At 39.2% G+C, this 12,707-nt stretch overlaps 1 protein-coding gene across 2 annotated transcripts in view; it reads left to right on the top strand.

Annotated features, from left to right (window-relative positions):
- insc (INSC spindle orientation adaptor protein) overlaps nt 1-12,707 on the top strand; it is a 46,132-nt gene that overhangs the window by 7,876 nt on the left and 25,549 nt on the right. Inside the window, exon 1 of one of the 2 annotated variants that reach the window (XM_076300607.1) lies at nt 11,528-11,824. The exons of the other annotated variant lie outside the window; for it this stretch is intronic. The gene's annotated coding sequence lies outside the window, so the exon portion shown is untranslated. Of the gene's footprint in view, nt 1-11,527; nt 11,825-12,707 lie in introns of those variants that run through there. 2 annotated transcript variants of the gene reach the window in all.

The raw sequence follows: 12,707 nt of genomic DNA, 5'->3' as shown, positions 1-12,707 counted from the left end.
TGAACAGAAAATCTTAAGATCACTGCTAAATCACTGCTGAAATAATAGCAACATTTAGAAATAATATGCCAACACTGAGAATACCTTGTGTACCTGCTGTTGACACTATAAACGGGGAGACATTGCATGTGCCTTGTTGCGGGTTCTGCAACACACAACCCAAAGGAGTCAGGCCCAAACTGAACATGCCCTCTGCCTCCTGAACTACTGCTGCCAACACCACCACTGCCCTTCATACAACCATGTATAATACAACAAAATCAAAGGCATTATTAAAATTAATTATATGAAAAACAACTTTAAAAGGTCAAATGTTAAATTGAACGATCAAAGACGAGGTGTAACACTACATCCAAAATTCTAAATATCAATCTTTAAAATACAAATCACCCTCAAGTTGCCTTCAATATTTTGGGTGTACAACATTTTTTCCTAATCAAGTCAATTTCTATAAGCAGCTTTACACATACTGGCTTGAATGTTTAGAATTGTTACTGAATAGGAGCCATGTTCTTTTCTCCAGTGAACAGGTGAGACTAAGCGCTCATCTTACCTGGCCATGTGTGTTATGGGGTGTCTCTTTCGGCTTCATTTATTATTAACACCATCTTTGGCTGTTAGCCGGCTGGAGTTCCACATGAAGAGGCGTGCTGGGTACAACATATACGCTCCCATTGGACAGGAGAACCTCAGGATCCAGCTCAAGCCCTAAGCAGGCAGACTTGTAACCACATCCTCACAGTACAACCGGCTCCTTCAAAGGACTTAACTACTCTGAGACTTTACTCTCTGTGTAAACTTCCTCTGCGGCACAACGCGACAGCTCCTCTGGCCTACTAATGCATGGGGATTTTTCATTTGGCTGATCACCTCTTATGAAGGTATGGCAACGAGAGCATAACACACTAATTTCATTCAACAACAGGACAGTATCAGGGGTTATATGCTTCTATTGCCTCACCTAAAGGATTTAGTTTGTGCAGTGTTAATTTTTTAACAGATTTGATGATTCTCTAATGCATAATCTTAAATTAGTTTAAGTGGTGGAATAAGGAGGATTATGGGTAGATCTATTAAATGCTCTTAGCTGGTTGTGTATGGGCCAAGGATCACAGCTTAGGAAATGTTGTACAGTTTACATACTAATCTATTCACAGCTTACCTTGCTTGTATACAACTAGCCTTTAGATAGCCATGTCAAATAAGCCTCTTACACATACACAAATGTGTGTCTGTGTGCTTTGTCTGCAGTGGATATTTGTTTGTTTATCAGGGTCTATATGGACAGAGTGAGACCACAGCACCTCTAACCTCCCTGTGTAATCTGACCTGCTATGATCTCATTCAGTGAGTGTTACATAAGGAATGGGCAGGAGACAACAAACATTTAACCTTACATATGGACATTTATATCAAGGCTGGTCCACCATTAACCATTCATCCATCCAATCACAATACAAGAATATCCTATCCTTATTATGGCTGACATTCTAGCTTCTTTTCATAAAAATAAGCTTTTTTAGTTTAGTTTTTAAGCAGTATTGTTCAAATGTTACTGTAAAGTGGACATGATTTATTTCAGCCCTATTATTTTATACATGTGAAATCATGAACTGGTGCCTGGGTGGAGGAGGCAAACACACACACACACACACACATACCCAGGGGGAGAGACTGAAGGAGGTAGGTTTCGCAAAATCAGGGGCAAGTGCATCATTACCTTTTTTGAGATTCCCAGCATCCGCCAAATGCTTACAAAGGAAAAATGCACTTAAAATGTCATGGACCATTTCCCTCTACCTGGCTGACTGGATTTCTGATGTCTCCTCTTCTCTCCTCTCGCTGTGTAAAGCAGGCTATATTCCTGCTGTGTGACAACAACACACTGGCTACCTTTCTGGTGTGCGTTGGCTAAATATTGGCTCATCCTTCAATTACTTTTTCCTACACCTTTTCTGGACGTGAACTTGAAATATGACCTTAGTAACAGTGTAGTAAACAAGGATTAATTTAACCATCTTAAGTTCAAGGACAAAATGTAAAACTATTCATTTAGTGACCTAAACAATAAAATAGAACATATCAATGATGATTAGAGGTGAGAGAAATAGTTTAGACGGAGACGGTTGATAAAGCAGGATCTTTGGTTTAGACATCATGAACATTGCTGATGATTGCTGACGATGTGACATGATACAGTTTGTGGTTCATAGTCTGGATCAGGTCCTGCATCAACCAAATCCAAAACTTATAATGTTTCATATGCTGAACACTGACTGATTTTCTGCCTACAAATTTGAGTGAACTTGATCTAAATTTTCCCCATCTACTATGGCCAATTACTAAAGCAACCCAGCTCTGCAGCTGTTAGAACACCTATTCTCAGATCCTTGAACTGGTCTCCAATGATTTCAACAAGCCAGTCAAGCAGGCTCTCCAGGGATGAGGACCCTTTTTTGAACCTCCATCAATCAGGGTGATCCTTTCAACATGCTGCCACAACAGTGCCTGCCATCATTGATCCCCCTTTAAAGCATTCACCTCTAGGCTCCAAATTCAAAGGATTCCTTCATTCTCTCATATAACAAAGATAAGCTTACCTTGTTTTGTTTGAAAACACCAACACTTAACTTCTGTGATGATGGACCTTGACAGTGACTCAGATAGCTGATGCTGTTAACTTGGCATCACACCAGAGGAATGGATCTGAAATTGAATAATAATAATACAAGGTCCTAAAAGTGTCTCCCATGTTTTTCATATGAATTTGATGAAAAAACTAGCATAGACCACGTCAGACTAGGCTACCTAGTCATTTTTGTTAAGTATGAACTGTTCAAGTATTAATTGAATAAAATGTAAAATGTATGATTTATTTTACTTACTGTCAGTTGCAGGCTGCTGCCCATTACAGGCCTGGCTCATAGCTGAGTCCATATATAGGCAAGATAGATAAACGCATTTGATACTAGCAAACCTAGATGAGGTAGCCTATGCTCTAGCATAGTCTTGGGTACCCAGAACAGGACATTGGATGTGCGAATTCTGTCATTCTTTTTTTCTGGGCAACATGCGTTGTGGTGAAACTGCCTCCGCCTCGTCCAGTAGGCTAATTTAATATCGGGACACCTCATCGGCCGTTTTCCCTTAAGCATTTAGGTGTCATGACTAGGCTTGGGTATCGAATATCGAGTATTGGTTGGAACCGGGACTATCTTTGCGATTTTCCCGGAATCGTTCAAAAGTTTAAATTTCGATTCCTAGTTTCGATTCCCAGTCTGCCGACCTTCATGAAGAAGAAACGGCTGAACACCAACGAAGAAGCGCATAGTTTAATAGAATTAAAATTCATGGAGAAGGTCAGACTATTTCATTCAGAAAGCAGGGTTCCCGCGGATCCTTAAATAGTCTTAAATACAACTGAATTTTCGAAAGAGAGGTATTAAATGTGCGTATGGGACCGCCAGCGAGTGCAAGAGAGCGAGTGATGTCTCAATCCAGTTTCGTGTATTTAAAACGCAATTGTATAAGTGACTAGGCTATTAGGCTACGGGAGGAAGTGTAGTGGTTGCAGAGTGAAGATGTTTTTCATGGGTGTGGTTAAAGGAGTGAAAACAGTAATAATACAGTAGGCCTATGTACAAAATAATATGCCTGACGTTTTCGTGGTGTAGCTGAGGCCAAAGAGATAGGGGAGACCGGGGCTGGTTGGAACACTTTTCACTCTCGGTTATATTTCTCCGTCTTACAATGCGTTGAAATGGTCAAATTGTGATTAACTGAAAGCTTGGGATCTCAGCTACAAAATGTATACATTCAATGTCAACAAATGATCCCTTGTTTTGAGTTATTTATGATTAAAGTGGTGTTGTGCATGTGTGCCAACCTGCCCCATGCACGGGGTTGGTTGGCACATGTAGTCGAGGTTGGTTGGAACACCTATGTTATAGTCCTTTGTAGTACTCCTTTTGGTTTTGTTTGAAGTGCTCATCTATATCACTGCCTGTAGGGCTTTGCTGATGTCTTTCCTGTGTGTTTTTCTTCAGTAGGGCCCACCGTCAAGATCGATCAATTTGCTCCCTACCGATTTTTTTTAACTTCAAATGTTTAAAAATGTCTGAAATGCTTCCAAATGTAAAACTATGTTCAGTAATTACAATAACAATGTTAAAATAAAGATTGATGATGTTTTTATGCATAAAATACAAAGTTTATAGATTTGTCACAAAATAGCCATAGGGAATGTATGTGCCAACCAACCCCAAAATCAGTGTGCCAACCTGCCCCGCCCACATTAGGTCAAACTTTTTTGCACAAATGCTGTTAGCCTGCTAATATCAGTCACCTCAGGTTTTCAAACTTCATTTTAATTTATAGATTAGTCCCCTAGCAATCAATTATAATCAATCTTTTTTTTATATCCCTAACTATTACCCTTCTATGATGTATTTAGTGGGAGGTGCATATTCTAAGTTTTGACACTACAAAATTAAAAAGTTGTTCTCACCTAAAGGGTTAATGACCTGGAGACCAGTTACATACGTGAGTTTATGCTACTCAATAAGGCCATCAGTTTAGTGTTGGAATTTTGTTGCAGCTCCCTCTAGTAGCCTGGATATTAACAGTGTTTCAACCTGCCCCTGTTCCAACCAGCCCCGGTCTCCCCTATACAGGTAGCCTACGTGGAATGAGGAAGCCTACGGTAGAATGAGCAAGAGAAAGAAAGAGCGATAGGTTGGCCATACGTTTGAATTAGGCCGGACATATGGATTTTAAAAGCCCTGTCCGGCGCAGCCTCAAGCCGGACGCTCATTTGTTCTCCTTTTTGGAGTTGCGCTTGGCATCTAAAATCGTTGCTCGGACGCAGCATCGTTTCACAAACTATGGACGCGAAGACTGTTGGTCAAATTATGTGCAGTGCTTCGCAATTAGGAGGAAATACTGTATATGTTAAGTTGATCTGTTTGCATCTTTCCAGCGTGTGTTGCTGGCCTAGCCTAGGGAAGAAAATATCTGTCTAAGTTATAATAGCCTACCTGTAATATCTGCCAGCAGCTTGCTTGCCAGCGTTTCCCAGTAGGCTAGGCCTACTTCGCAAAAGTTGTGAACTATAACCGCATATTTTTTGAATGTCGGCGACTGGCTACATAAAAACGTGTGTTCATAATACGTGCGTGCTTGAGATGAAACCAGCGGTTTTCAGCAGGATCATGCGAGGAGGACCTGTCTCTTAATTAATTTAAAACAAGTCAATGGTTTTACAATGTTTCAGTCAAGCTTTGGTTGGTTTAGATACAACTGGTATGCAAAATGTAAAGTAGTGGATTAACTTTAATTTGCTGTGCTGCATATTGGACAATAGATGCACATAGTAAATTATATAAAGTAGGCTTATTCAAATATGTAAATAGCTTAGTCTAACTTTGAAAAAAATATTGAAGGGAATCCAGTCCAGTGCACATGTCTTTGGCAAGTAGCCTAGGCTACTACAGACACAGGTGAAGATCAGTCAGCCTCAGCAGTAAGCAAAACCAAATATGTACAGCCAGCTTCAAAAGCAAGCAGCTCAGACCCTAAAATTGGCCATTTATAGCTTTGAAGGTAATTCACACACAATTATTTTTCTTTCGCCAAAATATATTTGGTAACTTCTGTAGACATCCAAAATGGGGTGGGGGTTAAAATTAGTAGGAAAAAAACCTATTGCATAAACAGTCATATATCTTTTTGCCGTGGTATAGTCTTAAGTTTCATTTAGATGTCTTGAAAAGGTCTTAAAAGTCTTTAAATTTGCACTTGGAAAATGTGCAGATACCCTGAGAAAGACCGTTGGTTAGCTAGCTCATTTAAAATATCCTAAAAAATTTTTGACCCAGCCTCTTAAAAAAATCGGAATCGAGAATCGCTAGGAACCGGAATCGAAATAAGAAATCGGAATTGGAATCGGAATCGTTCAAATTCAAACGATACCCAACCCTAGTCATGACTTGTATTTTAAAATTGTATTATTCCTTAGCTACACAGCAACATCTCGTTGTGAGTGTTGATAGTCAGCCAGTCCAGATGAAGCGCCATCGTCCAAAAAGCTGTCCTTCTCCATGTGTCAACCCATGGAAAAAATCCATGCTGTTGTGCCTTGGCTTGGTCAATAGCCTACTCGCAGTTTCTAGACTAACTGGAAATCCTTTTCAAGCTCGTATCTCACCATACGAGGACACAGAATGAACTCGCAAAAAACTAAAGCCAGAGAGCATCAGTCAGAAGAACAAGCAATACAACTCAACTGACATGGCCAATTAGGTAATTTACTTTTCAACGTGCTACATTAATAAATGCTACCAAAGTTGGGTTACTGGTGTTAAGGAAGAACTACTGACGTGTTCATACACGCTAGGCTACATTGTAGCATTGAACATGTTCATGTTCAGAGATGTGGTCAGTCAAGGAAAACTTTAATTGCATAAATTGATAGACTATAGTTTGTAGGATGTTTCTACAATGACAGTCTGCACTACTGTGAACTTACTGTGAAAGAAAGGGTGGAAGTCTCACGGTTTCTGCATCAAGTGTAGCCCAGTCTGCTCTGTGACAGGTGACCTACTCTGGACCTGCTGATTTAAGATTAGGCCTACGTTTCAACAGGGTGGTTAGACTGACAGAAAGTGGAGAGAGGCCTCATTCGGGTACTGGAAAGAAATATGGCCCTGCCTGCCTGCACACTTTATACACAGTGGTACACTTAGTTTTGACAGTCCATCTGCCCACAAATACAGCAACTTATCTGGATTTGTCTCTTTTTGCGTGATGGCCAGTGCACCACTGTGCTGACTGATAGGCTCATTATCTCAGATGTTCTCAACACAAAGATGGAAGCTTTAAAAACTGTGCTGCATGCGTAGGTTTAGGGTGGGACGCTAGTGACTAGTCCCAATCAAAATTTTGAGTTGACAAAATTGTCCCCACCAATATTTTAGCGAACTCCTTTGTGCTATTTGGATTATTCCAACGGCAAAGACGACAGTAAAAGAAACATTTGATTGGCTGAAACCAAAGGGCGTTTATCTGACACACACAACAGAGTCAAAGCCTACTTTGTAGTGACACTGTCAGAAAAGCGAGCGAGTGTGCATGCTAAGTTATCGAGCGAGTGAGTGTGTATCAGGGATGTCTACCAATAGGCCTACATAACCCAAAAGAGGCCAGTGTAAAACATTGTAATATTCCCTTTGCCCTTCAACATGCACATTTGGCCTCTCTTTTGCGTTTTGTAGATCAGCTATGCCGCCAAAGAAGAAAAAGAACATTAGAAGACCGTGGTAAAGTTGGTTTTATATTGGACGTTGGATATTCGACACATTCGAAAAATCTATTTAGCACTGACTATGAGGGTCGAGTTTGTGTCAAACCAACTTTAATGTGTTTGAACAAGGCCTGCCTATATTGCACAAAGCTTCTTTTGTCCAAAAACCCATGTTTTGATTTTATTAATTTTTTATGCTGATAAAAGATTTCAATCTATTATGCGGCTTCACCTTTTGACTTATCCATACTAAAACACATCTCCTGAACTCGGCTTACTGCCCTTTCTAGTACACAAAGCTCCTTTTCCCCTAAAACCTACTCTTTGATTTTATACAATTTTTAATGTTAAATGTTTCAAATCTATTATGCGGCTTGCCCTTTTGACCTACCTATGTCAAAACTCATCTGGTGAACTCGGATTACTGCTCTATATAGTACACAAAGCTTCTTTTTCCCAAAAAACCATTCTTTGATTTTTATAAATATTTTTAATGTAAAAAAAATGCTTTAAAGGCTTTAAATCTATTATGCGGCTTGACCTTTTCACCTACCCATGTCAAAACACATCTGTTGCACTCAGCTAACTGCCCTTCATAGTGCACAAAGCTTCTTTTTTCTAAAAACTCACTCTTTGATTTTATATTAATATTTTACTATTCAAAAATGCTATAAATCTATTTTGCGGCTTGACCTTTTGACCTACCCAAGTCAAAACACATCTATTGCACTCAGGTACCTGCCCTACATAGTACACAAAGCTTATTTTTTTCAAAAACTCATTCTTTGATTTTATATAATTTTTTTACTATTCAAAAATGCTATAAATCTATTATGCGGCTTGACCTTTTGACCTACCCATGTCAAAACACATCTATTGCACTCAGGTAACTGCCCTACATATTACACAAAGCTTATTTTTTTTTAAAACTCATTCTTTGATTTTATATTAATTTTTTACTATTCAAAACTTCTATAAATCTACTATGCGGCTTGACCTTTTGACCTACCCATGTCAAAACACATCTGTTGTACTCAGCTAATTTCCCTTCATAGTACACAAAGCTTCTTTTTTCCAAAAACTCCCTCTTTGATTTTGTATTAATATTTTTTGGAAAATAGCATTAACTGTAAGGATATTTCCCAGGATATTGTTACAGTAAACCTAGCTTCTGTAATCTTTCAACCAAGGTTAGGAGTCATGTTGAATAAGGGTGTGCCGCACAGAAAGTCGCATATAGCACAGAATAGAAGTCACCATCACTGACTGTTAATTAGGCTACCAATCTTGCAGTCGCAATAAACAATGGATCGAGACATTTTCCTGTTCCTATATTCTGTTCATGTAGCCTAATGTATTTGTGAATGTAGCCTGCACAATGCAAAGAAATAAAAGACAAACTATGGTGCATATACATACTTATAGAAATGAACATTGCGAGACACTTACATAGGCTATCTCCTTTTATCATCTCATTCAAGAAAGATTTTCTTTGACTTTTTTTTGAACATTTATTTTATCTAATGATATAGCAAACATGATGAATTGAATCCACATGTCCTTGCACTATGCGAAACTATTTTCCACTAGCCTAAAACCGTGAGTTTGAAAGATAATTGCGTTCACGTTCTCCTTAAAGTGACAGGCACACAATTAAACTTGCACACCACAAATGTGATGATATTGAAGACAAGTGTAGACTAATAATTTAAATATCATTATGATGTATTCAAATGACCAAACATGTTTAGCTATTAGTAATTATGCAGATCATAAAATGTTATATAAATAATTAACAATATACAGTACATCAAGTTTATATGAATACCAAAATAAGAAATAGAAACCTATGACAACCATCACTTTCTGTGTGTGTATGTGTGTGTGTGTGTGGTTTGGGTGGGTGGGTCAATCAAATTCTATGATTGCCACTGATGTGAATGATCACACAATATTCAATATTACTGATGCCATCAAATCAAATTTTTAAAAATTATATCGAAATCGAGATTCTTCACTTGTTATTGGTATTGAAACAATAATGTTGGTATCGTGACAGCAGGAGTTGGGGATGTATCCCCACCAAAGCTGAGACCAAACCTACGCCCTTGCTGTGCTGTACTCTCCACAACATCCAAACCTGCTCTCTTACTGTATTGTGAGATGTAGCCTTCCTGGAAAACAGACCCAAAACACCGCCATTTAGTTGAATTTCATGTGTGCTCTCTTCCACACTGCACTTTCGGTTGATGATATTTATTAGCTCTGGGTTTGAAAGACACTGCAGAAACACATAGGCAAACATTGAGTGCAGTTCAGAAGGCATTGTATCATTATTTACAGTAGACTAATAAGCAAGCACCAATCACATTTCTCATTCTTACCTTCTAGACCTACCCCGACCCCTACCCCTGGCCCCTTGAAACAGAGTGGTGAGGGGTAGGGGTGAAAATAATTCCCCTAAGAAATGAGACACCACTGCTGCTGTGGGGTTTGCGTCATCAAAAGGTAATGCCCCTTTTTAGGGGGAAAAAACAGACGGCTTTGATTCAATAGAAAATCATTGTGGTTCTAGTAGTCAGAGGAAAGGCTTATTAAATTGTTAGGCAAACATGAATAAAAGACACAAGCTGTGGTTGGAGTGATATCTATGTTATTTGTGGGATTTGGACCAATATTATATTACATTTCCTTAATAATCCTGTCTCTGTGAGAGGTGATTAAACAAACAATAGATTCTGTTGCACACTTGTCCTCTTATTAGCAGTATGGGAAAATTGTCAATGTCACAATTTTCCCATACTGCTAATAAGAAGAGTACACTTACAGTATGTCTCGGCACAGTGTGCATCTATTATGTTCCATTGAGGCCTCAGGATAGAGTGATGTTAGTTTAAAAAAAAAAAATCATCCTGTATGTACATAGAGTCATGTGGTGATGGTTTGTGTGTGTGTGTGTGTGTGTGTGTGTGTGTGTGTGTGTGTGTGTGTGTAATGTGAGTGCCATTTTGAGTGAGTGTTTGTGCATGGATGCAGGTTGATTGTGTAAGCCTGAGTTGACAGTAGAGGCTGTCACTTCCACTGATGGGATCCTGGTCTTTTACTGCAATGTCGGAAATGATTGAGCTCCACCTTCTTCAGAAACACATCTTTCTGACAGCCCGAGTTTGAGCCTATGTGTGGGTGGTGGAGGAGTTAATAAATCATGACATTGTTGCCATTTCAGTTTCAACCCAGATTTAGACCATGCAATGTCAACATCATGGCATGCCATTTTATGTGCATACCAAAATATAACACATCCTGAGCTTTCTCAGGCAAGGATACTAATTTTGAGTGGCATGATATATATGTAAATGTATTTCAATACAAACTTTTAAAATAACTTCTAAAATTTCAATTGGATTAAATTATAAGTCTGTAACTTAGACAGTGATTCATTTCTTGAGTACAATTACTAGAAAGATACAGGAGGTTTTAACACTGGCTGTGCCTTAAGTACGTATATGGTACAGGTTTAGGTATGGGACATTTGTGTGGTAATTATTTAAAATGTGTATTTTGACACACATTCCCATGTATAATGGTTTATATAATGCATGTTTTCTGCTACAGAGCTAATTGTTTGTGGAAATTCCTTCGCGTGTCATGATGAAAAATAAAGTGTCTCAGATCTGCGTCAGGAGAAGTCATAACCACTAGTCCCTTGAAATGGTTGTGGCAAAACCCTTGAACGCCTGATTAACTTCTCCCAGCCAGTAAGACTCTGGAAATCTCCACAGTCACTTTCATAAGACTCAGCCCTGTTTTATGCATTTGCCATTTACAGATAATTATATAGCATGAACTGGAAAATTCCCCTCTGGGATTGGTTTGCCCTGTGTCACCAGCAGGCAAAGCCAACCCAAAATAACTCTAGCAGTATTATCAGAGGAATGCGCTGCTTTTAGAGCCACTTTGTTATGAGCAGACTTCAGATAGTGTGTCTGGGGTCTATACTCTATGGGTCGCCTTGTGTTTTGCATGTATTGAAGTTTGTGGTGATGACTTTTGCCAGCATGCTCTTACTGGCCCAGGGCTATGGCTTGGGTTTTCTAGCATGTCAGATTCTTTGACATGGTGGTCAGTAGTCAGTGCTGATGCCTGCTGTATATGCATGTACCAGCTGACTCAGACTGGCCCATGTGTAGGCCAGGCCACCGAGCCTGCCCACTCAGAGCAGGACAGGAATGCTCTAAACTGGGACTGGGAGCAGGGCAGCCAGTTTCCCAGACTCTGAGTCGTGTCTTCAGACTGGTCCAGTGCCTGCATAGGGACATCCTACTAATAATCCCTAAAGGGTGGGCTTGTCATTTGGATTAGAATGCGACCACATCATGTCTAGTATCAAGGCATCATTCTTTATCATCTTTTCACCTCTCTGGCCCAGCAGATTACTGAGACACATTTTTTATTCATCTTCTCTATTATGAAAACTTCTTTTACCCTTGACAATAAGAGTAAAACTGTACACAAAAAGCCATGGTGAGTAAGTTTTTCCTACTATGTCATAACTTTTTCATATTTTCAAAGGCCTTTGCTTTATTACTTTTTGGCTGTTTGTTGAAAAGAGATTTTTGTTGAAGTATTGATAGTTTTGTGTTTTTGGCCTCAAGTCGCAATTATTGTGCTGTTAGTGGTTTTAGTCAGTCTGAACATGTTTAATGGTCTCCCACTCAGTTAGAAGTTCAAAAATGCACTTTTGCTAAACCACACGCAATGAAGTCCATAGACAATTATTGTTTGCCTCTGAATGTTAACATTGTGTGGTAAATGCTAAACAACGTGCCAAAAATGTAGACTTAGAAGGATATTGTGTAACAATTGAACTTTTTCTTTGTATGTGTCCACAGTGCATTCATTGTTACAGTGTAACAATATTCATGCATGCAAAACTTGCTGTAGGATGCTTGAATAGAGGTTTGCAGAGTATGTTTGACGATGGTTCCAGTTTTGCTGGTGCAGTGGTATGGAATTCTCTCATGCACACTCTCTCACTCTCAGGAGCATATATGTGCTTCCAGTGCCCAGTGTACTTCTCAACTCCTCACAGGGTCTTAAATTAAAACACACACTCACCGCTGCCAAGCTGTTATTCTACCCTCAGAATGACATGCATAAAACAGAGGTGTTCTTTGTTCATGCACCTAGCCCAACCCCACACTTGGTGACATAGCCAGGAAGTCAGGGGAGTGCTAGACTTTTTTGCTAGACACTGAGAAAAGCTGACCTAGAGAAGCCCTAGGTTTTGTAACAAGAACTGCTCTTTAAGTATATTAATTCTCTCTTTGACCACATATAGTGAACTTCAATATTTATCGTCCAAATACAATGCAAGATAAATACAGTATCTTAGACACAAAAAATA

Source organism: Alosa pseudoharengus, unplaced genomic scaffold (genome assembly GCF_046254945.1).
Source record: "Alosa pseudoharengus isolate Yale_2024_CS ecotype anadromous, Long Island Sound unplaced genomic scaffold, YU_APseudo_1.1 YU_APseudo_1.1_scf_10, whole genome shotgun sequence".
Lineage (NCBI taxonomy): Eukaryota > Metazoa > Chordata > Actinopteri > Clupeiformes > Clupeidae > Alosa > Alosa pseudoharengus.
This window is presented reverse-complemented; position numbering and strand designations above follow the sequence as displayed.